The 25571-nt window shown below is 44.9% G+C and overlaps 1 pseudogene; it reads left to right on the forward strand.

Annotated features, from left to right (window-relative positions):
• Nucleotides 1–7416, forward strand: part of LOC147905460 (uncharacterized) — a 47411-nt pseudogene extending 39995 nt beyond the window's left edge.
• The last annotated feature ends 18155 nt before the right edge of the window (nucleotides 7417–25571 follow it).

Below are 25571 nucleotides of genomic sequence, written 5' to 3' on the forward strand. Positions count from 1 at the left end.
TGTGTTCACCTTTGCAAGTGGTGCAGTGTCGTGGATGTCTCGTGTACAGAAGTGCGTTGCTTTGTCTACCACAGAGGCTGAGTATGTTGCAGCCACAGAGGGTTGCAAGGAGGCTATATGGCTTGATCGGCTAGTGGGAGATTTGGGGATTCATACAAGTGTACCAACATTGCATAGTGATTCCATGAATGCTATTCAGCTAGCACGGAATCCAGTCTTTCATGCAAAGACCAAACACATTGAGGTCAGGTACCATTTCATCAGGGAGATACTTGAGGACAAGCGCATAGAGCTTGTCAAGGTTCATACAGATGGTTCATACAGATGATAACCCTGCAGATATGCTGACGAAGAGTCTACCTAGTCAGCGGTTTGAGTATTGTCGTGTATTGATGGGCATTGGATAGTATGCTCACTGGTTGTTCTCCCTTAAAGGCACATTGTCCTTTAAGTGGGAGGTTGTGGGGGTTAAAGGTCACTGTGCCTTTACCCCGGTTATGTACAATACTCAAACACATATATAAATGAATGAAAAAGAAGATTAGGGTGGTTCTGCACCCACCAAAACTTGTGGCTCTCTTTCTCTCTCTCTCTCCTTCTTCCGTTCTTGCTTTCGTTGAGAGCACTCTCAAGCCCAATAATAATCTGGTAGATCTTTTTCATTTAGCATGGCTCGAGATACCTCTCCAATATGCCTGTTTTTCCTTTCTACAAGTCCATTTTGCTGTGGGGTATCACTACATGAATATTGCTTCTTTATGCCATGCTCCTGCAGGAACCTTGCAAACTCATTTGAGAGGTACTCTCCCCCTCCATCTGACCTTAGGCATTTTAATTGCAGGCCTGTTTCTTTTTCAACCATGGCTTTAAAAGCTTTGAAATGCCCAGACACTTCACTTTTCTTTTTCATAAAATACACCCAAACTTTTCTGCTATAGTCATCAATAAAAGTGACAAAATAATGACAGCCTCCAATAGATGCAGCTTTAGTAGTCCACACATCAGAGTGGATTAATTCTAATGGCTTCTTACTCTCTTGAACATGTCTAGGAAATGGTTTCCTTGCGTGTTTTCCAAATTGACCAAGCTTCACATAACTTATGCATTTTTGCAACCTTGAATTTAGGCAATCCTTCAACAATGTTTTGGGCCTACATTGATTTAAGTCATTGTACATTAACATGACCAATGCGTTTATGCCAGATATCAATATCTGCAACTACACTGGTCCCATGTGCAAACATTGCTGCACTCAATTCAGGCATGTCCGCATCCAATGTAAACATCCTGCCCTTCTTCCTTCCTTTTACTATCAAGTGACCGTTATTTTTCATATCCTCAAAAAAGCATCCATGAGGATTAAATCTGACCTGCAAGCCTTGCTCAACCATTTGACCAAGAGAAACCAAGTTCTTAGTGATATTCGGGACATGAAATATATCGGACATATATTTCTTTTTCCCATCGTGCATAGACAAAGGAATTTTACCAATCTGCACAATAGGATGTGCAATATTATCACCAGTCTCCACAAATCCTGGTTTTTCCATTTTCCTTGCATCCTGCATCCATTCTGCATGACCTGTCATGTGGTTTGATGCACCTGAGTCAACATACCACACATCATTGCATTCTTCTGCACTTGTCATAGAATTGGTCATGCTGCACCATGAACAGATGCTCATTTCTGTCATCACCCTGTCTACTAGAGGATGCATAATTGCCTTGCTGTAATTTTCCATTCATAATGTCATTCTGCTTTTTGTAGCAGTCTTTAGCCATATGACCCATTTTACCACAATAGTAGCATTCAACATTGCTGTTTGCATTTTGGCCTCTCTTCCATCCACCACGACCTCTTTGGCTCCCCCTGCCTCTAGAGTTACCACGTCCTCCTCCAAAGGACTGGTTTTCTTAAGTTTGCTGCATATTCTGATTTCTACCACGGCCTCTAGATCGGCCTCCTCTACCTCTGCCTCTACCTCTTCCAGCATTTGAGTAGAAGATAGTTTCTTTTGAAGTTCCTCCTGAAGAAGATGCACAACCATTTCTCTGCTCTTTAGAAATTAGAAGAGCAAACAACTCCTTAAAATTAGGAAATTTTTCATGGACGGCAATGGATGTCCGGAACTGTGCATATTTCTTTCCTAGATCATTCAAGGTCACAGAAACTAGATCATCATCTTCCATTGGCGACCCAATGGAAGCAAGTGCATCTGCAATTTTCTTCACCTTCATGTGGTAGTCATTGATGCTCATATTTTCTCTCTGCACATTGTGCAACTCCTGCTTGAGCTGCATTTTCCTGGCTTGCGTATTTGTGTTGTACATTTTTGCCAAAGTATCCCATGCCTCCTTTGGCGTACTTGCATCCTGAATATGCACAATCATAGAATCTGAAATATTGATAGACAGCCAGTACATAACTTTTCTGGCTCTCTCATGACATCCTTTAAATGCCTGCATTTCCTGTTGATTGGGAACATTAGGAAGAACTGGTTCTTCTTCATTTCTTGTAATGAACTCCCAATAGCCTTTTCCTATAAGGAAATTCGTCATTTTAAACTTCCATGCTTGGAAGTTGTTCTTGTCAAGCTTTTCAGTGACAATCTATGAAAGAGAATCAGACGCCATTACAGAACACTGCAAAATATTCTGTCACTGCAAAAAACACGGCTTCTGCCTCACAAGGGCAAATTTGCAAAACTGACAAAAGTGGTATTTGACCACACAGTCACTTCCTAATGACGATTTTGCATCAACTGACAGCAAGGATGATCTTGTAACTCCCAATATCTCTATGCACAGGTATACGATGCAATTTCTGCGACAACTTTTTATCGACATGCAAAGCACTGGTCGCATAGCAAAAACAAGGCCTTTTTCTCAGTGCTTGCGGAGAACTTCCACCTCCAAGACGGGCCCCGAAATGGCCTCGAATCAGAAAAACAAAGTCGCCAAGGGCTTTGCCCTTACCGCAGCATATATTGTCCTCTTGTTGCCACATTGCGAAGGGCGTCTCAATCTGAGACAATGTGCTCTTGCACTTTCCGGTTGTGCTACCTGCAAAGATTTTCTCCCAAACTCAAAAAAGGAAAGCAACACTGGTCCTCATACCTGGACACCGCGAACTTGGTTTGCTTTCTTGAGCTCCTTACCACGAACCAGGCTCTGATACCATGTGAAGATAGTGGGAGAGAAGGAAGGAGTCTCATTTGCAGCTTTCTCACATACACAATGGGGGAATACACACAAAGGTGGAGGCTGAAAACAGTTTTCCTCTTCTTAGTCGTGTAAGCCAAAAGAACTCTAGTACAAAGAAATAGAAGAACCCTATATGTGGGTCTCAAACCAAACTCAGCTAACTAAGGTGCCATACTAATTGAGTCACGAACTAGAGTACATAAGGATAGCTGTCATCCAGCTATTATTCATGGGTGGTGTACCAACCGCATCTGCAGCTAACAAGTCGGTAACATAAATGCACAATGGTCACCCTAGCATATCACGAGTGGAGCTCGATATCTCAATAGGAGGGAGGGAGAGAGAGAGAGAGAGAGAGAGAGGGGGGGGGGGCGGGGGGAGAGGGAGAGACAGAGACAGAGACTAAGAGACTAAGATATATAGATATATAGATATATATATATATATATATATATATATATATAGAGAGAGAGAGAGAGAGAGAGAGAGAGAGAGAGAGATTCATGCTCCTACCTCGGAAGAAGTCTTTAAATGTCGGGCCACTGATGTGGGAAAAACCATGGTTAGGTTACAGAGCATAATCTCACACAAAGCAACAACAACCTACACACATGAACAAAGATCAGCACGTAGGTCTTGAATATTGCATGCAGTTTCGATATCAATATATTGGGAGTGAGTAGGCTCTACGTAGCACATAGGTCTCTCTATACAATTATGGACATAAGAAAGGTCGAAGCAAACTATTGTAATTAAAGGATTACAAGCGCTAAATATTTTGGTGATAAAAACAATATATCTCAGTTGGGCTTCTGGGTTAAAACAAGGGTCGACGCAAGGTAAGAGGCTATCCACAAGAAAGTAGGAGGCATTCAAGGAAGGTCAAGCAAGTTGGGATAAGATGCATGGGTCGCATTGGGCTTTGATGGACTCAAAGTCAAGGCACAATGCAGTTTGGGATGAGCATGCAAGCAATGGGATGTCAAAGTGATCACATGCTAGAAGCTTATTAGTGAGGTGCTTTGTATCCATATTTTGAGTAGTTGTGGGAATAGAAGGAACACCAAAAAAATATATATCTCGGTTGGGCTTCTGGGTGAAAACAACAGTCAACGCAAGGTAAGAGGCTATCCACAAGAACGTAGGAGGCATTCAAGGAAGGTCGAGCAAGCTGGGATAAGATGCATGGGTTGCATTGGGCTTTGACGGACTCAAAGTTGATGAGCATGCAAGCAATGGGATGTCAAAGTGATCACATGCTGGAAGCTGATTAGTGAGGTGCTCTGTATCCATATTCGGAGTAGTGGCGGGAATAGAAGGAACACCAAATCTTTGTTGTGGTAGTCATCTATTTATGTTCCCTCTTTAGCCAAGCAAAGGGGGGGGAAGAAGGAATAGTAGGAGAAGTAGCAGGCAGTGGAAGCTATGGTTGACAAACTTGCAAGAGAGGGGTATCCCCAGTATCCCGAATCTCACCGTGACCGATTTCCTAGGAATCACATGAATCAACATGACATGCTTTGAGGGAGGTTGATGCAGGATGCGAGTGGATAGATCCGGCAAGCTGGCTGATAGAAAGGTTGAGTACTCTAAGGCCAATTCGGAGGTATAGTATGTCTTACATGCTATTTGGGTCTTATGGTTTTGAATATTTACATGCTTGAGCTCTCCTTGAGCCATTAGCATGGATGGAAGGGTATGGGACTACAAATTAGAGATGTAGAGAAGATGAGCTTTTGAAAATTCCACAATGGAGGGAAAGAGAAATGGAAGTTGGAAAGGATAATCTCCTTGCAAACACTACATGTGAATGGATTGGTTGCCAAGAGAAGCAAATTCAATCCTTGCCAGCTCTCGAGCCATGGAGGCAGAGGACTAGATAGCAATTCCCTTCCAGTGAAAGAGAGGTAATGGATGTAACATTTTGGGAGGTTGCCAATTTATTGATTGTACGCAAGCTCAATGATTTGCAAGTGCAAGATACCAATGAACAAGTTCTGGTCCAGCAAGAGCTCTATCAAACCTTTGAGTTTGTTGTGAGCCTCTATGCAGCAAGCAAGCAAGCAAACATCAACAAGTGAGGAGTCGAAGGAGGATCATCTTGCTCCTCAATCCTCCTCCTCCTTCCATTTGTTTTGTAGGGGATGAGAGAGAGAGAGAGAGAGAGAGAGAGATAAAAATACAAATATAAATAAGTAAATCAGACTTTTCCCTCCATCTTATGTGTGTGTGTGTAAACACTTACTTTTATATCTATAAATATATATATATATATAGATGTGTTAGTCTGTAAGTGAACTCTTAGAAAGAGAAAATAAGTGTTTGTCCACTTCTTCAATAATCATTGTTGCCTAAGGACATTACTCTTGAACACCTCAATAAGGAGAGCTTTTTCATCATGTGAGTAAGAGCCTTGATCATGTCTTAGTGTTTCATATCACAAAAGGCTTCCAAGGGGATGTGTCTTGAAGAGGATGGGCCTTCCCTAAAGACTTCAAACAACTATATTCAAAGATTGCTAGAGTTAAGAGAAGTGGCTGACATCCCTTGAAAGAAGTTATCCTTTTTTGAAACTTCTTTCCCAATTGAAAGCAATGACAAGGATTAACATAGATCCAAAGAAACATGAGATTTATAAATAAAATCTTAAATTGTATTCCTTGAAATGAAAGGGAGCCTAGGATCCAACCTTGAGAGCGAGTTCGTCTTAGACCCATGGCAAAAACTGGACTGTTTGCCAACGAGGGCTGAGAAAATGGGCAAACTGGCGCGCATGAAGAACTGGCTGTGCAGGTTGGAGACGGTTCCACTAGTATTGAAGGCCCTGCACAGGCAGAACTCACCGGTATTGTCGGGCGGAAGGAAGAAGACGAGGATCATCCCCTTGATACGGACGACTGTCCTGATAAAGAATATTTCGAACGCTACACTGCGAATTATGGGCCTACAAAACACTACTGGTATCATCTTGCGGTCATTGTTATCTGGCCAAAAAGCTTAAGTTCGATAAAGATTGCTTGCTCTGGGGGATTCTTGGGAGGATTGAACTTGGTGGAATGCAAGCACGAGATGAAAGCTCCAGAAACTGCAAGGAGTGTGCGAGAGCTGCTTGAATTTTGTAGACAGAATCCGAGCAAAGTATGGAGCGAAGTACCGTTCCACTCTTATGATGAAATACCAAAGGGAGGCGTTACTTGTCGATTAATGAGGCTTTGTCTGATGGCAGGAAAAGTCGATGATGTGCTTCGGCTCTTGGAGATGCTAGGACAGGATTTTCAAACCAACCCACCCTCGACTGAGAAGTGGTATGAAGGAGTCGCAAGTGTGGACGTTGCAAAGGTGCTTGCTTCGGCAGTGGAGTCTCATGGGTGGGATGTGTAGAGCAATTCCATTGAGAAGCTTCTCCTTGGATCACGGATAATGGCAGAAGGTGAATCCTATGCGAACCTTGCACTTGCCCTTGGGTCACTCGGATGCCACGATGCTGCAGTTGCTATTGCGAACAAGACATTTGTGCTTATGTGTGGATGTGCCATTCGTGAATTTTCAGCCCCTGCCACAGCTGCCATGGCGATGATGCTATTCTTGTTGCTTCAAGAGCATGCTCCGACGTTTGTGAGTCGTATGCAGGAGGTTGAGACCAATACGTTGTGTTTTATAGTCATTCAATTGAAGATGGCTGCTACAAAGATCATCCGTTTGAAAGAAGATCCAAACTTGCTCACTCTTTTTTCAAATCTATGTCACATAATAACAAGAGACTTTCATACTCCAACGGTCACCTACATGGCTAGCGTTATTGTGGAGGTGATGGGCATCTTTCTCTGGCTGGAAAATGCATCATTGGTGGATGGACTAGCACAAGGACTAGTGCAGCAATCTAGACGAGCAAGAACCAAATCCTTGTGAAGCTGTTGGTGGATGCTGATAGCCTTTGGCAGAAGGCGATGGGCACAACCATCAGAACAAAAGCACTAAGATGTTTGGCCGATGAGCGGATACATGAGCTCTCAAGTCAGCTAAAGCCAGTTCAATTGGCGTCAGCCTTCAGCAAGGCTTTCTCAACATCCGGAAGTGGAGGCTTTGCTAAGGTGGTCCCCTTGAGAGGTATATCTACACTGGTCTCAGTGACCTACCTCATGCTCGTAACTTTGCTGCCAAGTACTTTCATGGGAAATTTCAGGATGGCTACAGTGCGAGGGGACAAGCGGAAGGACGTTTCCCCATCAATTTTGAAGAGGAGCCACAGAAGTAGAGACATTGCGTGACTTGATGGGTTGTGAGTTCAGCATCAATTCTCAATGGGCCTTTCGTGCAGCAAGACACATCTACACAGTAGCACATCGGCTCTTTCTTGGCAAAGCTGTCTTTTTGGCATTGTTGTGAAGAATTCGTTGCGAGAGGTTTCTTGTTAGAATGGAGAGCAGTGAGAGCGAGGAAGAGGATAAAGATGAAGATGAACTTGGACTACTAGTATTTGAGCTCTGACAAGCTATGAGAGAAGAAATGGAAGAATGAAGGTAGGACTTCATAAAAAGGAGAGATGAATGATTGAAGGCGCATAAGCTGCAGCAAGGAAGTATTGATGATGAGACATGCATTTTGTTTACATCAGGTTCAGGCCCTTGCCACAATGTCGGGATAAAAGAGTTCTGCTAACTTCCACAACATCTTTAGTAACTACATTTTGTCTTGTTGTTGTAAGTCATGCAAGAAAAAACTCGAGCCTTTGATTGCCTTTCTACGAATTTGCTCGAAATGCATCTGTGCCATCAATCCCCTTACAATTCACCTCTGGAGAAATTGGAGGCTGTTGAGTTTGCAGGATCACAAGCAGGGCAGCTTTTGCTATTCTCAGGAGAGCTTTGATGTTAAATTTGGTATTCTTCAACGTTGAGTAATATTCCACTCCATAGCTACGCTTTAATAATTGGCAGTGTGTTTTAATTTATGATGTACAAACCAGCAAGTTAGAGCAGAGGCTTTTCGATATCGCCCTGTCGAAAGGTGTATTGCAAGTTTCCACCCAGACAGGAATGAGATCTGTCTACTAAACTGAGCGATTCTTTGATATCAGTAGTGCATTAGATGTGCATGATGAAAGGACTCTGTTGCAAGGCTTGTTACGTAATGAAAGTGTCAGTTAAAAAAGGTGTTAAACGTCAAATTAAAGTAGAAATCAAGCATTTCAATATAGATATAGAACATATTTACTGTGGGGATTAAAAAGTACTTTAAAATAGTAGACATGATGTCAACTAGTGTCATATCCACTCATATCCACACAAGAAATACACAGATAATGATACCATCAATGTAAGAGCAAAGTGCTAGAGAGCTGGAAAGCATAAGCCCACTGATGATGACTCTGATCCAGATGATGGTGTTGAACTGAGCTTGACAATCTAAGCAATGCCTTAGAGGTTGAAGCAGCTCCTGTACATTATTGTTGACACATCCAAAGTTTCAGCCAAGACTGCCAGTGAGGAACAGTGTTTTCGTGGGAGAGACTTTCGCTGCTAACCAAAGATGAAAGGGTGAACTTGGAGCTTCCCAAGATCAATATATTGAGAACATCAGTCATGGAGATGGAAGCTTTGGTAAAAAATCTAAAGACAGATTATATAGATCACTGAGAAGATTATAGACTAGTGATGGACATTGGGTGAAGTTAAAGATGCAGCGTACTCTCAACATGGTGATTATATGTCATTCTGCCTCTTTGATGTGCTAAACAAGGTGATCTTGATTCATTTTTTTTTGCCGAAAAAACAGTGCTAATTATATTACTTCGAGAACAAGATACAAAAGGTCAGCTTGTAGCTGACGGGCTGCGTTCACAAATCGGACACAGCCCTAAAAGGTAACACAATAAATCACTCTCTCACGTCGGGATAAGGCGAGTGTGAATCAACAGCCATGGGGTGGTGAGTAGCGCCACCGAAGGCCCTGCGAAGTCTGCTCGAAGAAGAGGCCCTGAGTGTTCCAAGCCCGGAGGAAGCGTCTCCGCTTCTCTTGACCGGACCGGGAATCTCCCTGAATCTGGAATAATCTCGCACCAAATATCAGTCATGATCTGGGCAGTCGATAAGGAGGTGCCACCGAGGATTTGCGCAACGCGAGGTCCAAATGTGCGACCCTGCTATGCTGCTAATAATCTCCCAGACTGGCTGCCTCTCCTGAAATCCTGTATCCGCCTCTGCTAGGTGCTGCGGGATACCCTCGAGCGGCCCCCATGTACCCTGCATGATAAGGAAAGTGGGGTCCTGCTGGCATACCTCGAATAAGTGATGTAGACCAGGTGCGGTGCTGCACCAACAGAACGCGCCCCACGTGATCAAGCCTAGCTCTGGTGCTGCGCGAGTGAGAATCCCGAAAGTCCACCTCCACACTTCCTGGGCGCGAGTGCAGCTCCACAGGTAGTGTTTTGGTGACTCCTCAACCTCATGGCAGATCTGACAGCGTCCGTCCTGGCCTATCTGTCTCAACCAGCTCCCCACCGGAAGACCTTTGTGGGCGAGAAGCCACAGGAAGTAGGAGATCTTCCGCGGCCGCCAGCTCTCCCACAAGGCCTTCCAGAAGGCCTTTAAAAAGAATCTGGAAATACCCTGTGCATACCAACTGGGCCGCTGGGTGGGGGGGCGGCTCTGCATCCTCCCAAGAACTCGCATGCCCAAAGTCGTGCTGTAGGCAAAGGAGGTCGGCCCCTGTCCTGTCACAACCTCTGGCCAGCTCCACTCTCCTGGGTCCCAATCAAGCTCTGACAAGGCCCGCCCCTTCCAGAGCCAGAGTCGCCAAAGCTGCAGCTGATCCTGCTCAATGCTAGGATCGGTACGCCAGACCTTCCCCAAAAGGCCTACGATCCGAACCCTCTGCCATGGGAGTAGGGGGTCGATGAGTGCATCCTCTCTCCTGAGTCGTCCATCCCCCATAACCGCGAAGATAGAAATAGAGGAGTCGTCCATACGTCCTGCGACCACCAGTGGGATGCCACGGGGGGTGAACTGTCCCAGCCAACGGTCGTCACCAGGCAAGAGGATCTGAGGCTCAGGTGGAACCAACCAATCAGCTGGAATCGCACCGTCGATCTCCGTGCGTCTCGCCTGGGCTCCACGTGCACCTCCAGCTGCATCTGCGAGATCAGCCGTCTCCAAATGTCTGTACGTGTCCCTCCAAACTCGAAGGGACCGGGCTGGCTCCCTCATCCAACCATCCCACTTGATATGTGATCTCTCCCCCAACTGAAGGCCCTCGGCATCTCTGACCTGATCATTCCAGATAAGCGGCTGGCGATCGATCTCCTCCTGACAGCGGGGAGGGGACTGAATGAGACTGAGGCGGAGCCGCCTCAGCGGGGAGGGGACTGAATGAGACTGAGGCGGAGCCGCCTCCAAACCATGAGGAGGCTACGAACGAGTGGGGAACGGGGCTGAGTAAGCGGGGCGGAAGTGAAGATCCACCTGAGGGACAGGAGCCACTCTCCACCTCGGCGCGGGACACAAGAACCGACCCCCTGCTGAAGTAGCATCTTCCACGTCTGCCCCCCCGGGGTCAAACCGCGGATGACTAACTTGCCTAACAAGGCCTGACTCTGCAGCTCTGGATCGATGACTCCCAGGCCTCCCTCAGCCTGCGGAAGAATAACTATCTGCCAAGCAACCCTGGCTCTGGTATCTCTGAGGCCATCCTCCCCAGACCAGAGGAAGTTCCGAACCAGCCTCCTAAGCTGTGCCACACTGGATCTCGAGAAACACCAACAGGAAGCCACATACCAAGCCGTGGCGAGGACTTGGTTGACTACCAAGGCACGACCTGCAAGGGAAAGCTTAGCAGTGCTCCAGAAAGCCAGCTTCCGTCGGGTGGAATCTAGCACCGGGAGAAACTGCTGAGCTGGCGTGATGTCTAGGCCGACCTGTGAGGAAACCAACTGATTTGTTCCAATTGATTTTCGCACCAGCAGCCGAGCAGAAGACCTCCAGGGCCATCCTCACCCTCTCCAGCATCAACTCATCGTCCTGGACATACAGGGCTGTGTCATCCGCGTACTCCGAGTCCAAGAGCTCCGTGTCCTCCCGGAGGGGAAGGCGAACACCCCTGATCCCTGTAGACCTCGCCCGGAGGTAGTAAGTCATAACCTCGGCGAAGAAGAGAAACAGGTAAGGAGCAAGGGGGCAGCCCTGACGCACTGATCTCTCCAAGCTAAAACGCTCACCCATCCTGCCTCCAATGATGACTCTGCTAGAAGCTGTCCTGTACAAAGCTGAAATACCCTGAATCCAACCTGCTGAGAAACCTAGCCGCTCCAGAGTCCCCTCCAGAAAGGACCAGTCCACCCGATCGTAGGCCTTCTCAAAGTCGAGAAGTAGGATGGCAAGGTGTGATCCGCTGTGCTGAGCCCACTCCGCCGCCTCTGAAAAGGTGAAGACATTATCCAGGATACTGCGATCCTGGACAAAGCCTGTCTGAGTGTCATGAATGAGGTCTGGAAGTAGAGGCCGAACTCTGGCGCTGATCATCTTGGCTAGGATTTTGTAGGCAATGGTAAGGAGAGTGATCGGGCGCCACTGACGGATCTCCTGTCTATCTCTTCCCTTCGGGATGAGGCAAATCAGTCCCGAGGAGAGGCTCTCTGGCATATAACCGCTGCTGAAAATCCTCTGAAGAGCTGCTAGGAGGGGCTGATGGATCTAGTCCCAAAAGGAGGTGAAGAATGCCCGGGATAGCCCATCCTCACCTTGGCACTTCTGTCCATCGATGGCCATCAAGGCCTCCAGCATCTCATCCATGGTAAACGGTGCCAACAGCGTCGCCTGCATGCTAGGCTGGACCAAGGAAGGAGTGTGTCTCCACACCTCCTCACGGGCACGACGAGTACGAGGAGCAAGCGGCTCCTGCTGGAAGAGGGTCCTGTAGAAGTCGATGGCCAATCCCAAGACCTCTCCCGGATCCGTAACGATGTGTCCCTCCGCTGTCCTGAGACTCCGAAGCTGATCACCTGCAGCTCTCTGGCCATGTGTCCTAAAGAACTCCCTGCACATCCGGTCACCCTTCCGAGCCCAGAAGGAGAGAGAGGCGTGATAGGAAAACTCTGAGCGACGCTGGAGTGTCTCCTCAAGAAGGGCTCTGGCTCGAAGGGCCTGGATCCGAAGCTCCTTCGAGCCCGGGGATGCCTGCTGGAGCCGCTGAATGGAGGCGAGGTCCCTCTGAAGAGCTCTCTCTCTACCCCACCACTCCTGTCGAACCTGTAGGGCTGCGAGCTGGCAGATCTGGCTGGACTCCTGCAAAGCCTGCGCCACCGAATCAACCAAATCTGCGCACTTGCCCCAGTCTCTATCCCAAAGACTGCAAATACTACTGCGCATGTCCTCCCTCGAGAAAATGGAGTCGGGAATCCGGCATGAGCGGGGGGGAAGGGCCTGAGCTGCCGAATCTAATGATAAGAGCACAGGCGCATGGTCGGAGAGTGTCGTCCCTAGAACTATACCGGCCTGACCGCCTCTGCTGATGGCCCAATCACTAACATAAAATCTATCTAGCCTCTCCAGGAGTCTGCCTCCTTCCCTGCGGAAACCCCACGAGAAGTCCAAGCTCCCATGCCAACGCCGGAAGGACGGGTCTCGCCAACAGTCCCTTCCTCCTGTCGCAAAGATAAAAGAGTCCCAAGCGGACTGCTCTGCCTGAGACATACCTGTAAACTCCGGTCCTCTGCCCTGCTGGTCCTCCAAGGTCTCCAAATTGTTGAAGTCACCTCCAACAATCCAAGAATCCATGTCTGGGAGAATCCCTGTAAGTGTCCTCCAGAAGGTGGCTCTACAACGGAGATCTGTGGGAGCATAAATGTTGAGAATTCCAACTCTGGAGCCCTCCAATTCCAGGCCTACCCAAAGGGCACGACCTGGAATCAACGTGCCATGACCGAAAACTCCCTGGGCTAGCTGCTCTCCCACGGAAGTACAGACACCACCACTCCTCCCCAGTGCGTCGATCGAGGGTTCCCAATAAGTGTGAGAGCGACCAGGGAGGATCTTCCCGCATCTACGGGAGTGAGCCGCCGAAAGCTTGTGTTCCTGGAGCAGAAGTACATCCAAACGTCCAATCACTGCTGGCTGAAGTTCCTGTCTCAAAATGAGCTTCCTAGGACCACGGGTGCCAGAAGAGTGAAACCCGTTCACATTCCAGGATACGAGGTGTAGGGTCATGGTGAGGACTGGGAGGCAGCGAACAACTGTCTGCTCGCGGTCGAGGTCGAAGAAGAAGCTGACATTTCGGAGTGGAGGCGCTGGCGCTTATGGGAAGGTTTGGAGGGGGAGGCAGGGTCGTCCTGCCCGTCCTTCAACACCTTCAGCAAAGGCGAGAGGCCTTTGGTACCATGAATGAAGGCTTTCTCGAGCCAGCTCGAGATCTCTGAGGTGGACATCCCGTAGAAGGCACGGAGTTTCTGAGGCGTCCAGGCTCTGACATCTTGGGGGAGGGGCCAAGACAGGGGGGGCCTGAGGATCACAATCAGTCTGAATCGTTTGGCGGCGCAGCGCCACCGCAGGCGCACGTCACCCTCGGACCACTGAGTCTCGAGAAGCTGCCCACCGGACGGGCCTATCCAGGAGCAAATCTGAGCATGCGTCTGCTCCCTGAGAGCCTCCCAGACCGAGTCGTCTGTCCAGGTCTCGGTGCCGTCGCTGAGGAACGTGAAAGCAAAGCTAGGGCCATCCCTAGGGGCCAAGGCGGCTATCTTCCCATCCGCCCCTTTGCGGAGCAGGAAGATACTGATGTCGAGGCAAGCAGGGAAGGTCCCGAGGTCGGCCACATCCAAGTAGTCCCAGGGGCCAGATCTGTAAAAGTCGCGGGGGAGCTCTCTCTCCTGAAGCTGAGGCCCGTCAGAGTCTGCCACTGAGGGGCTAGCGGACGGAGAAGCCTGCTCCGGTGGTGGTGTAGACTCAGGGTGTCCTGCCAGCGGAGGGGGAGGGGGAGGAGGCTGGGGAATAGGTAGCTCAGACTCCTCAGGGGCGGCTAGCGGAGGAGAAGAAGGAGGGGGAGCGGGGGCTGCCCTCGGTTGAGGAACCGTCGAAGCAGCTAGCTCTGCGGGAGAGCTAAAAGAGGCGGGGGGGGGGGGGGAGGGATGGGGTTGCATCTGGAACTGGGGCTGAGAAGGAGGGGGAGAAGACTGAGGAGGACGAGGGGGCTGAAGCTGCGGGTCGGGAGACAAGGGGTGCAGTTGGGGGATGGGCTGGGGCTGGATGGGAAGAGGCTGGGGAGAGGAAGAGAGGGGGACCTGAGGCTGTGGAGGGCGGGCTACCGTCGAAGAAGATGCTCCCCCATGTCCCTGGGGCGGCTGCCTGTCGGGTCTCTGAGGTGCAGCTACAGGCGGGGTAACCTCTGCCTCCTTGCCTTTATCAGAAATCTTCTTGTTCTTTCCTCTTTTCCTTCTAACCTCAGTCCAGCCGCCAGCTATCTCTGGTCCGGGCTCCGGCTGCCTCTGCTCCTCCTGGCGTGGCTGCCCGGAGGGGGGGGGAGGGGGCGGAGAGGGGGGAGGCGGGGGAGGCCGAGAAGAGCTGGCGAAACGTGGGCAAACAGCTGCCAGGTGCCCAAAGCCGTGACACCTCAGACACTGTCCTGGCTGTTCGGTGACTACCATGCTCTGGGTGATGCTGCCGGCACCTGTCACGATCTCGATCACTGCCGGGAGAGTCGCAGGATCCGCCACAGCCACACGGACTCGGGGGGCTCCTGCCGTAGTCACCGCATCGGCGAAAGTATCGTGCATAACCCAGCCAAAGTGGGAGCCCAGGTCCCTAACAATCGGCCGCAGCTCAGCAGCAAGACCAGGAAAAACTAGCGTCACTGGATGGCGAGGTATACGGAACCGGGCATCAAAATCTGCTGCGTTGAATCCACGGTACCACGGGACTATCATGATAATCTTTCCATCCACTGAAGTGGGGGAGCTAGCAATCAGGTTGCTCGCAGCTTTCGCACCGGAGAGTTTAAGCCAGAAGATGCCCCTTCCCATAAGGGCCACCTCCTCAATATGGCCGTCCTCTAGCATGAGAGTGGACTGGAGCCAGTCCCTGATGGCTGATCTGGAGGGGGAATGTCCAACGACTCTGCCATAGACAGAGGTAAGAGCAAAGTCATTGGCAACCTCCTGAACTCGAGATGATTGCTGCTCTGTCAGGATGACGCGGTAGGCATCTGGAGAGGGAGGGACCGTCTGGGCCTCCGGTTCCGGGCAGGGAGCCGCCATACCGCCAAGACAAACTGCGCGGCTTCCGATGAGGAAGAGGCTGCCACCCAAAAAAGGGGGGGGGTTAGAAGCGGGAGGGTGGAGCCTGGGTGTGGCGGGAACGGAGGTGGCGCGAGGTGGAGGCGTGGAGGCGGGGAACGGGTGAGGTGGGGCGGCGGGAGCGGAAGCGGGGGCAGGGGAGAGGCGGAGCGGGGACGAGGGGGCGGACGGGGGGCGGGGGGAATGGAGGGACGGAGGGGGCGGGGTGGAGCGAATGGACGGGGGGGGGCGGGGGTGAAGGCGGGAGGGGAAGGCGGGGGTGGAACGGGAGGGCGGAGAGGCGGGAGGGGGCGGGGCGGGAGGCGAGGGGTGAGGGGGCGGAATGGGCGGCAGGGGTGAGCGGAACGGAGGAGGGCGGAGGCGTGGAGCGAGGGGGTGAGCGGGGTGGAGCAGAGGGGGGTAGCGGGGCGGGGGTGAGCGGAGGGGATAGCGGGGCGGGGGTAGCGGGGCGGGGGTGAGCGGAGGGGGTAGCGGGGCGGGAGGCGTGGAGCGAGGGGATAGCGGGGTGGAGCGGAGGGGGTAGCGGGGCGGGGGTGAGCGGAGGGGGTAGCGGGCGGGGGTGGAGCGTGGCGAGGGGGGGCGGAGCGAGGCGGGGGTGAGGGGGGAGGTGAGGGCGGAGGGGTAGGGGCGGGAGAGGGCGAGGCAAGGAGGGGAAGCTCGCAGGAGCAGCCCAAAGGGAACTTTTCTTTCCTGCAGGCTATGTGATCTTGATTCATAAGTTTGATAAAGGAGTGATGCAGCCTAGCAGCCTACAATAGTGGGATGCATGCACAGACTATGAGTTCACCAGATTTGTTTGAGGTGTATGACCAGCTTGGGCATGGTACAAAAGTTCTCAAGTTTTTAGACAAATACGGAAGCTAATCTTAAAATTAAATGTGTACAGTGTCGTTAGTGTCCTCTCTACATATGTCAATGAGAGACCTTGACACATTATCCATGCCTCTGCATAATTGAGAGTGGATTTGATGTAGACGATGCTAAGGAAAGTGTTCCTATCCATTGAGATGGTTCCAGTGATCATGTTAGGGCTTGAGCATTTTGGAGGATGTGCTTGTTTTATTGTTTCTTTATTTCCTTGTTTTCTTAATGCTCCGCAGATCCTTTTGGACACAGACATCGATGTGGATGATGTGCTTGCAATCCTCTACCTTCTCAAGCAAGATCCATCCAAGGTAAATTGAAGGCTAGATCCTTGTCCCTCTCTGCGATATGAGGAAGTAGTTACACATGTTTGTTGATTGCCATTGTGTATTTTGGTTCTCCGTTTCAAATTCGTTCTCCCAATTTGGCAGTGGTGACGCATTCCGTAAATGTATCATGAAACATGTTTCTTTTGTTTTAATTTAATGAAGGGATGGATTGCAAAAGGAGGGTCGCATTTGTGCTGGTGTGAATGCATGCTTATTCCATCCAAAAGCTTGCATCCTTTGTAGGCTTATGTGACCATCGGCTGCCTCCTCGCTTAATATTTCCCTACAACGGGCTAGAAAAAGCATGTGCCTAACTCCAACTTCCTTCCTTAACGTTATTATTCCTAATCACCCTGATATTATGCAGGTTTATAAGTATGGTATCTCTTGATATTACATTCATTTATAATGAAGTCGATTCCATGAGCTACGTCCTCCTTTAATGTATCCTCCCTTAATGCTATCCTACAGTATGCTCCTGGCTCCCAAAATCATTTGCTAAAGCTCCAAATATTGCCACCATTTATGTAGAAAGGACACGACCCATCTAAGGCTTTGTTCCCCTTATGTGTATGCTTATAATTTTGAGCTCGAATGCATCTTAGAATCATCATGTCATGATTTTCCTAATGCATATACGAGTCCGATTTATTATGAATCGCGTATTCTATAATGCTTCAGAAGCAAAGTTCCCACATTCCGCGAGGGCTAGAGTGATGCCATAATGGCATGTCCTGTGCTGCATCTTGTACTATTATATCATATATGGTGTGGTAGTTGATTTTAGATGATGACCTGTTCTTTTGCGATAGCTATAAAGTAAAATTCATTTCCATGTTTTTGTTGCAAGAATCATAGATCCGCATCCCTGCAAAGTATTTATCAACTAACTAGTTCCAGCCTGCTGTGATACCCTTGAGGTTCAAGCGGGATCTAGTCAGCATAGGATGTAATATGCTGCCCAGGTCCTACCCTAGGTATTCACATGTATAAAAAAGAATGCAATGGGGCATAAACTAGCTGGATTCATGTGATTTTCTATTGGTCTTTGCTATCTCAAAGCTGAGAAATAGGGTGCTTAAGGCATCTATTGGTTGGTCTGTAGAAAAATTATTTTGTATCTACCTCTTGTATAAGTACATCCAATATATGGGCTGTTCAAACATATTTTTCTAATCTACCTTTTGTGAATGCGCATGTCAATTATTTCATATGGTATTCCTTACTGCAATATTTGAAACTGTTATAATAAATGCTCTCTCTCTCTCTCTCTCTCATTCAGATTTGCAGACATGCAACATATCCATGATATTACCTGGCAAGGTGGAGCCTCCAAGAGCCTCCTTGGTGTACACATACTGTACAGAAAGTCTGCATGTCAATCAGCAGCAGTTCATCGCAGTATGGAGTAGATCTGGAGGCCTTGAATATGGTGTCATCATCCCAAGATCTTGCAGGGAGTATACGGAAGACTGGCAAATGTGTATGGGCAGGTATGGAGATTTGTATTCAGGTTTGAGGAGCAGAAAAAATGATTTTCCTTTCTTTGATTTGAAGGTTTAGTGTATGTCGTTAACAAGCTTATTATAAGCAATCTTTTAGCTCTCAAATTACTGATGCAGTAATGTATATCTATCATCTCAAGCATCAGATGCCTTTCATAATGTTTTATTCAAAATATCGAATCATAAATAGCCTTATGGGCATGAAATTTGATCTTTTAGGCAATATGCCATGGCTTGCAACAAAAAATAGAACTTACATGGCAGTAGAGGAGTAGCTAAGAATGGCCTAGATTATCAGATAGAGGTTTGCTTTCTCACTAATTGTTACTAGACTATTGTTGTAAGCACTCTTTTAGAGACACATTGAATGACTCAGTCTATACACAAACTACTATTTTTGAAGTTGTTTTTGTTCAGGGGAAGCAACACTGGCTGAAAGGCTTCAATGACTGCCATTTGTTTGGAGGATTTGCTCTCATCTACAACATTGAAACTGATCATCATTTTATCCATCAAGGAGACCTCCTACTGCTACAATCGACATCTTTCCTTGGAGTTTTACAATCTATCAGTTGCTGTCTTCAGGAAAGTAAAGCTACATTTCTATTGTCGTCAAACAAGTATATCTACTCAAGCATTCCTGAATTCACTGTGCTGTACTATACCTCTATTTGGATGATTGCTGAATTCTTCCCAAATGCATGATAAAATTCTATTGTGAAGTGTCACCATCTTTGGAGACAATTTTGCCTCTATTTTGCACAAAAAACAGTGCAAAAATGAGCTTTTAGATCTATGCTGAGTCAGTAATTTTTATATTGTTGTTGGACACCTGCAACAAGTCAAACTTCAACTTTTCATTGGCTTTCAACAGTCGAATACAGCAAACAGTGTCCTGTCTAAAAGGTTTGGTGATCAAAATCATTGACTTTCTATTGTTCTTGTCAGCATTCTAGAGGCATGTGATTGCATCTTTTTCCGCATTTCTAGAGACGTTCCTAGTAAGATTTGGATTGTTTGACAAACATTGAGCTCAAGATAATACTCTCTTGAAAAACACTGATCACGAGATATGACCGGCTTGATTGATATGTCTACCATCTTGTGGAGTTGTTGAGATTGCTTTCTTACATGTGAAGAGGAAATCAAGAAGCACTCCATAGATGTAGATAGTCCAAATATAAGATGTCATACCTTGGATGTAGCGTTACTTGTATGTGACTTGGTATTGTCCCTGTGTTAGAGGAAGATGTATGCTTACACGATGTTGTAGATGTTGATGTGCATGCATTGTCTATTGTGGATTACAGTGTAGCTCGTGTATGCTGAATGAAGTGGATGTTTTGCATCTTGAAAGTCTATGGCAGCATAGAGCAGCTGATATGGAAACAAGTGCTTGATGAGCATCTTGTTAGAATGTCATCTCCTAGTCTGTGCATTGATTACACAATATGCACAACATGGGCATTGTGAGGAAGCAATAAACTCTCTTTGAATGGTCCAATGCAAGCTTCTCTCCAAATGTATGCACCATAGTTTGCATCTTGAAACCTATTGGCAACATAAGGCAAAACAATAGCACATGCTGAAATTATTAGATAGGGTTTGCTAGGAAATGGTATTGTGCTTGCCAATCTTTCATGGATATGTGGTTTGCTAGGAAATGGTATTATGCTTGCTAATGCTTTGATGGATATGTGGTTCTCTTTGATGGATACGTTGCTCGCTTGCAAAGGCACAAAGCCGATTGACAAGCTTCCTATTCACCTCTATAAATTGTTGACCCATTGCCAAGCTTCCTATTCACCTCTCTGAAATGTTGACCTATTGATTTGATGGACGAGAGATGTCCGAGGGTGAGGGGTGCACATATGGGTTGTAGATTGCAAGTCGGCCAAGAAAAGGTGATTTCGGCTTGTTCAAATTGGGCATAAATGATTATAATTATCTAATATGGATCGTTGACTTGCTCAAACTTGCCCACGATTGTCCTACCCACAATTGTCCACACTTGACTACTGGTTGAGCCTTGGACTTGACATGCCTGATGTGTTGTCAGTTGTCATCGGGCACATTGGTGCACGTGATAAAAAGGATGCAAGGTGACAGAGTGTCTCCAAATGCAGTCACCTTTACTTGCATCTTGAAAGTTGTGGCAGCATAGGAATAGAAGATAAGTTTTGGCAAATACATGATGACATTATTTAACAAGAGGGCATAGACAGTGTCCAATAGCACTGTCCCTTTGTTAGCACCTGCCTTCAGGCAAAGCTCTCATTACACTTTTGTTAAACAAGGTAGCGTTGCCACTATGGCCCTGTCTTTTTTTTTTAAAGGTTTGAATGAGTGTTTTCCTTGTTTTTCGGTTTCTTTTTTTTGTTTCTTTTACCTATTTATTTTTTTGTGTGACTTGGCTCTTTTTTATTTTGTTTTTATCTATCTTGCATATACATTTGTTAGCTATTCGAAGTTTCCTATATGCAGGGCTTTAGGTTTTTACATTTTTCTTGGTATGTATTTTTATTATTATTTTGTGTTTTATGTGAGAAGGTCGTGATTTGTTTTCTACCTTGTCTTTAGAAATTGATCAACGTATAGTATTTCTTAAGATTTTTTTTTTCCCTATGCGTGTATGTATATTATGGAATGGTCCATCCAATATGCATATGATGTTCCACGAGTGGCTTGTTTTGGTATGATGCTCCAAATGTGATCCAATTGTGTTTCATATATTGTCATGATGTGATGGCACTGTAAGTTGTACTTGAAATTGGCCATAAAATGTAGGGCTTTAGGTGGTTTTTACATTTTTCTTGATATATATTTTTATTATTATTTTGTGTTTTATGTGAGAAGGTCGTGGTTTGTTTTTTATCCTGTCTTTAGAAATTGATCGATGTATAGTATTTCTCGAGGGTTTTTTTTTCTTATGCGTATATATATGTCATGGAATGATCTATCGAATATGCATATGATGTTCCACATTGAGTGGCTTCATTTGGTATATTGCTCCAGATGTGATCCAATTGTGTTCCATATATTGTCGTGATGTGATGGCACTGTAAGTTGTACTTGAAGTCGACCATAATTTCTTTTAATGTTTGTGACTGTTTTGTTTTTTGTAATTTGTGACTTTTGTTTTTTGTAATATGTCGATGTTAATCTTCTATTAATATCACGTTGTTTGTATTATTGATGTTCGATAGTATGGTTTTTAATAATTGGGAAAACAATTTATATGTGCTAGATGGTGATCTGTATATATTTGCAATTGTGTATTGGTTGTTTTTTGTTTCGATGTGTGTAGTTGTTATTTCAATTTTGTGTTTGTAATGTTATTTGTTCGTAGGATGGTGATGTGATTTTGTATTAATATATGCAGGTGGAGCGGTTGTTTATGCATTTAAAACGGTTGGATCGGGAATTGTTATTGACTGAGGATAGTTTTTTTAGAAGGGCCAATTTGTATTTCTTTTGTTACTCTTAATATTGGTGTCCATTTTCGATTAGTAGTTGTTGTGTACGCATGGATATTTTTTTCCTTGTTTCTCTTCTTATTTGTGGGTTTTGAAATTGAATCCATATGATGTCATTATTTTGATTTGTGGACATGCTCATGAAAATACCATTTGCGCCGTTTACAAGTCCATCTTGTTGATTTATGTTTCTTGAGCATATTTCAACCAGCATTCCTTCTTTAATTTGTATAATTGTTCTCAGGCCATCTGTTGCTTTTGGGTTTTTCAATAGTTTACATGAAATGTGGCTATTGTTATTAAATGTATCAATTGCTTTAATGTTATATTTTTTTCCTTTTGTTGAATGAAATACCTTTTTATTGTGGTTATTCATGTCGAAGTTTGTGTAGTAAAGATGGGGCAAAGTGGAGTCTTGTGGTAGTGGACGGAAGCAGCGGTCATTTATATATTTTATTTGTTCTGGAGTGTGTGCACATATTGTGAAACTATTGAATGCCTCTATGAATTTGTTGCTGTTTTGTCGCAATGGTTATTTCAGCTCGTAACATTTTGGTTTTGTAAGCCAGTATGTGTCTGCTATTGTTTTGAGTGTCTTTTTCTTGTTTGAATACCGAACTGTCTCTTACTGGTTTGGCTTAGTACAAGTCCCCTAAACAAATGACATCGACACCATCGGAGTATTCCGTGTGGTCTCTTTTGAATGTACGCATGCGAAGGTTTGCAAAATCTAAAGTTCATCTACCAACTAGTGAAATCTCATCAAATACAATAAGTTGTACTTGTTCCTATAGGCGAATAAGTGTATCTAGTTTTTCTTTGGTAGGTTCTTTGTTTGTAATGATAAATGAAGTGCAGAGTGAATAGTGAGCCCGTTTATGTTGTATCCCGCTTTTTCTATATAGGCTAATATTAGCACATGTATCAAATTGTAATCTATGTTTTGTATTGTTTGATTGTAATGTCGCAACAAACCTTGAACTAAGAGCATCAGAAGATATGTTTTCCCTGCTCCAGTCCCACCTGCTAAAAACAAGTGTATTTTTTCGTTTGGTTTTATTCGCTTTTGTATCATAATGTCATCGGATAGTTGTCTTTGTTCAAAGTTCAATGATCGAATCATTTTGAAGTACTCGTCATTCTGCATGAGAATTTATTTTTTAATAGGAATTATAAATTTGTTATTTAATATTTTCTACTGTTTTGCTTTCGTGTCTAATGCAATGTTGTATTTGGGGAAGCTGTGGTCTTGAGTCGTGTCATTTTTTATTTTTGTATCATCTTGTTTGTTGATTAATAAACTATCGCATGCATTTGTTTCTTAATCGTTGTCGTCGTCTTTTGTATATAAAGCTCTATTTTTTGTAATTGTTTGATATCGAGCATTATAAGCCTCTTTCCAAGATCCATGTGTTAATAATTCATGTTCTTCATTGTTTTTTAAAGGAAAGTATAAGAGTAACTGTTCAGGATAATAGTTCTCTGGATCTTTTATTACATTGAACTTGATGAATCTTATGATTTTGGTTTTTTCCTTTTTTTGATGGTGCCGCTTTTTTTATCGTATTCTGCAATAAATGTTGTTCATGTTTTCTCTTTTTTTATATTTGTCTATGATAGTTTGACATGTAATATCTCTTGATTCAATGGGGAGTTGTTACAATTGTTTTCTTTTAAGAATGAGAGCTCTATTTTATTGATGATTTGTGTTTATGAAGGAAAATTCTCTTATTGTTCTGTGTAATGGGTAAAGATAGACTGATGAAAGATGCTAATTGTGCGCTCATTTGTTGTGCATGCAAAAATAATTTGCCCATTGCTCGCAATCTATCGTGTGTGTTACTGTCATTTTTTGTGCAACCTTTCATTGTTTGTCAGAGACTTGTTGTTATTGTGTTATCCATTTTTGTCATGTATGAAGTGCAATATGTTGTAGCCGAGTATGGATCGATAATATATTGTATGTCCATGCTTGATTGCCATAAAAAACTCATTTCATGATTGAAAGCATTCGTGAAAATGTCTTTGGTTTGTCTTTTTAAGAACATGGTTGTTTTTTAAATTGATGAACGTAGTGCTAGTATATATGTTGAAATGTCAATTCCAATATCGACTACCCATTCAGCAAATGTCATTTGTGTGTCAGGTTCTATACGATTTATACTTGTAGAAATAGATTGATATATTTGTTTGTAACTATGAATCATGCTTTGTGATAGAGGTTCTAGTATCACTATTTCATGTAGTGGAGGCTTTGGATAGTGAAATCAACAATTGGTGATGCTATTTTTTTTTCAAGTGAATGTGTGTTTATGCGTTTGTATGCCTTTAATGTGTGTTGGTAGCAGGCTCCTGTCGCATGTTATGTATTTGTCAATAAAGGAGACAATTTTCTCATCCTCATGAATACCATATATAGGTCCATGTTGCACCCATAAAATTCCGTGTTCATGCTAGCTTCCTCTATTTTGAAATTCTGTAATGAGTAGTGCATGATATTTCCGAGTAATCGTTTGTCTTTTATTATCAAATTTAGAATTTTTTGGAGTTTATGTGTGTTATATCTTACACATATCGTTGGGTTGTCTCTTATTAGTTCTCTTATTGTGACATTCGACTAATAGTGACATTCGAGTCTTTGTCTTTCTGTTGTGTTTTGTTGTTGTTTGAGTACTTTTGTTGTAGACATCTTGTCAAAGGTTCCCATAATCTTTCTGCACACGATAGCGTCATAAAAAAGGTTGGGCGTCCCAATTGTCTCATCATTGCAAATGCATCTTTCTTGAGTTTTTCTTTGTAGTCTGGCAAAGTCTGCATGTTCTCAAAGTCCCTGTATTCTATTCTAGATTTTAAAATAGCATCAATGTTTGTGTCATTCATAACATCCTTTGCATATATTTTTTATTTTGTAGTGCTCCTTTACACAAATGAACCCAAACTGATTGCATGACCTTATTGATTAAAACTTTAATCGATTTGAAGAACAAATTTGGTATATTTTGTGAGAAATGCAGAGATGTGTGTGCTAATTCCCATTTTGCTATGTCTTGGTATGTTAACCTTGTGTTTCCAATTTGTCTTTCATGTCCGAAAAACAGTGTTGGAAAGTTTAGTTCTTCACTGTGTTTGTCTTGAAACAAACCTAATGGTGTGTTGTCTTCACAAGGAGTGACATTGACATCTATTTCGTAATCTACAACTTGTTCGATTGTAATAAGATTATGTATTAATGTGTCTGTGTAGTTGTCATTGTTTTCCTCACTATCAGCCTCGTCATTGCTATTGTATTCTTAACTTGTCTGGTCACTGTGTATTATTTGTTGTAAATGTTCAATCCATTTGTTGCTTATTTCAACATTGTTAGCTTTATATAGCGGTGTTTGAATAAGGGTATGTAGTGCTCGCATCAGGATATTCGGACGAACTTTTTCGAGAAAATATGTACTCTTATATTGTAATTTTTTTTTAATTCCAAGGATTATGGATGATTCATCATTAATGAATCGTGGTAAGATATGTTGTACTTTACTTGTATTGGATACAACATTAACAATGCTACCCTGTACACCATACTGTCCACCATGTGATAGTTCTCTGATTTGAGTGAATGCTATTATGGAGGCAACCAATCGCTCTTCGATGTCATTAAGAATTGTTATAGAAGGTATGGCCGCATTTCGTTGAATTTGGGTGGGGACAAAATACTTCGGCAATGCGTTTACACATATGGCTTTCTTACATTCTATGCAAATATGTTCTTTTTTTGTGCAAAATGTTGTTTTATATTATCTTTTAGTCATCCAAGCATGTGTGTCTTCTTTAAGATATACAGTTTGTTTTTTGAATAGTAAATGCTTGCAGGATATGCATGCATGCGTTGGAGTATCTCGAATTGTGTCAATATATGCACGCA

This window comes from Dipteris shenzhenensis, chromosome 1, assembly GCF_047967505.1.
Source record: "Dipteris shenzhenensis isolate YYH24624 ecotype China chromosome 1, Dip_SZ_1.0, whole genome shotgun sequence".
Lineage (NCBI taxonomy): Eukaryota > Viridiplantae > Streptophyta > Polypodiopsida > Gleicheniales > Dipteridaceae > Dipteris > Dipteris shenzhenensis.